The sequence below is a fragment of the Lissotriton helveticus genome, chromosome 2_1 (assembly GCF_964261635.1).
Source record: "Lissotriton helveticus chromosome 2_1, aLisHel1.1, whole genome shotgun sequence".
Taxonomy (NCBI): Eukaryota; Metazoa; Chordata; class Amphibia; order Caudata; family Salamandridae; genus Lissotriton; species Lissotriton helveticus.
The window spans coordinates 1,838,838,940-1,838,841,849 of NC_136059.1; positions in this window are offsets into that span (position 1 = coordinate 1,838,838,940).

Below are 2,910 nucleotides of genomic sequence, written 5' to 3' on the forward strand. Positions count from 1 at the left end.
TTTGTTCTTGGTGTGCTTCCTTACTGCCGGCCTACTGTGTAATGTAATGTCCTTCTGCTGTTTACTGTGTGTATGTAAAGCGCTCTGATACCTACGGGTTAAGCTAGCAATATATAAAACTTTGAAAATATAAATAAATAAAAAAGTTGGTGTGTGGATTTTCTTCAGTCATTTTCAGCAAAGCCACCTTCAAGGGCCCAGCACTGAAATGGACACTACTTCACAAGTCAGAACTACCAGCAGAGGAGTGCAGGGGCTGCAGATGGAGTTGTTGATGGCCCTGAGACTTCTTAAAAGAAACCAGCACAACCAAGCCCTTGGAATACCTTAGCAATCAGGATACTGAAAGCAAAGTCCAGTCCTTTAACTGTTCAAGGCAGAAGCAGAAAGCAGTAGGCAAGCACAACACAGCGGCAAGCAGAGTGGAAGTTCCCCTCCTACAGCTTCTCCAACTCTTCTTCTTGGCAGAATCTCTTCTTAGTTCATAAGATTTCTGAAGATATGGTGTCACAGCTCCAATACTTATATCAGTTTCTGCCTCTGTAGTAGGTAAACTTCAAAAGAAAGTAGTTATAGTACGCAAGATTCTGCCTTGCCCCAACCTGGTTTCAGGCACTCCACAAAAGTGACAGCTTTGTGTGAGGACAAGCATAGCCCTATTCAGGTGTCAGTGAAAACTCTTCCCATCACTCTTGCTCAAGAAGATCCATCAGCATGGTGATGGGCCATCAGGATATGCAGGGCACACTTCAGCTTTCTTTGTATGACGGTCTTGAGCATGGGTACTCATAGTACGGCCCGCAGGCCGCCAGTGCCCCGGCAAGCTTTCCTTGGCGGCCCACGGACCTTGCAGAGATGTACCTGTGTTAAAAAAAAGAAAATTGTGTTAGCAAACGCCGCAGCAGCGTGGACTCAGAGACTCTGCTCTGTGGTGGCCCGAGGGGATTCCAGTGATTGTCAGAGTCAGTGGAGATGCAGGGGGGCTAAGAGGTGAAATACAGCAAAGCCTCATTAACATGTAAATGGTCTTTAAAACACCTGTAAAGTACTCAGTGCGGCAGTGTGTGTGCGCTGAGGAAGCTGTCTCAGCCCGAGCTGGGGGCTGACACATACACATGGTGAGATGACAGAGGGTGAGTGAGGGAGAGGGAGAGGGAGGGTGACAGAGGGAGGGAGGGAGACAGGGATGGACAAAGAGGGAGGGAGAAACAGAGGAATGGAGACACAGAGAGAGGGAGAGAGACAGGGAGGGAGACAGAGGGAAGGAGAGGGAGGGAGAGGGAGGGAGACTGAGGAAGGGAGACAGACAGACAGGGACGGAGACAGAGGGAGGAGACAGAGGGAGGGAGAAAGAGGGAGCGAAACAGAGAGGGAGGGTAACAGAGAAGGGTGAAACAGAGGGAGGGAGACAGAGAGGAAGGGAAACAGAGTGGGAGGTAGATGGAGACAGAGGGAGACATAGAGAGCTGGTGACGGAGAGAGAGGGAGACAGAGAGGGAGACAGATAGGTAGACAGAGGGAGGAGGGCGGCAAAGGGAGACAGAAGGAGGAGGCAACAGAGGGAGGAGGGCGACAGAGGAGGGCAGCAGAGGGAGGGAGGGGAAGGGAGACAGAGATAGAGAGGCAGAGAGGGAGGGAGACAGAGGGAGAGAGACAGAGGGAGGGACAGAGACAGACAGAGGGACGGAGACAGAGGGACGGAGACAGAGGGACGGAGACAGAGGGGGGAGACAGAGGGAGGGAGACAGAGAGAGATGGAGAGAGACGGGGAGGGAGACACAGGGAGGGAGACAGAGTGAAGGAGAGGGAGGGAGAGGGAGGGAGACTGAGGAAGGGAGACAGACAGACAGGAAGAGAGACAGGGAGGGACACAGAGGGAGGGAGAAACAGAGGGAGGGAGACACAGAGAGAGGCCGAGAGACAGGGAGGGAGACAGAGGGAGGAGGAGAGACAGGGAGGGAGACATAGGGAGGGAGAGAGACAGGGAGTGAGACCGAGGTAGGGAGGGAGACAGAGGGAGGGAGACAGAGGGAGAGAGACAGAGGGAGTGATGGAGACAGAAGGACGGAGACAGAGGGACGGAGACAGAGGGACGGAGAAAGAGGGAGGGAGACAGAGGGAGGGAGACAGAGGGAGGGAGACAGAGGGAAGGAGACAGAGAGGGAAGGAAACAGAGAGGGAGGGAAACAGAGAGGGTGGGTAACAGAGAGAGCGGGAAACCGAGGGAGGGAGACAGAGAGGGATGGAGACAGAGTGGGAGGGGGAGGGAGGGAGATGGAGACAGAGGGAGACAGAGAGAGCCAGAGACGGAGAGAGAGGGAGACAGAGAGGGAGTCAGATAGGGAGAAAGAGAGGGAGACAGAGGGAGGAGGGCAGCAAAGGGAGACAGAAGGAGGAGGGCAATAGACGGAGGAGGGCGACTGAGGCAGGCAGCAGAGGGAGGGAGGGGAGGGGAGACAGAGAGAGAGGCAGAGTGGGAGGGAGACAGAGGGAGAGAGACAGAGAGAGGGACAGAGACAGAAAGAGGGACGGAGAGAGAGGGACGGAGAAAGAGAGACGGAGACAGAGGGAGGAGACAGCGTGAGGGAGACAGAGAGAGGGAGACAGAGAGGGAGGGGACCAGAGAGGGTGGGAAACAGAGAGGGAGGGAAACAGAGAGGGAGGGAAATAGAGAGGGAGGGAAACAGAGGGATGGAGACAGAGAGGGAGGAAGACAGAGAGGGAGGGAGACAGAGAGGGAGGAAGACAAAGAGGGAGGGAGACAGAGAGGGAGGGATACAGAGAGAGGGAGAAAGATTGAGGGAGAAAGAGGGATGGTGACAAAGGGACGGACACAGAGGGACGGAGAAAGAGGGAGGGAGACAGAGGGAGGGAGACAGAGGGAAGGAGACAGTGAGGGAAGGAAACAGA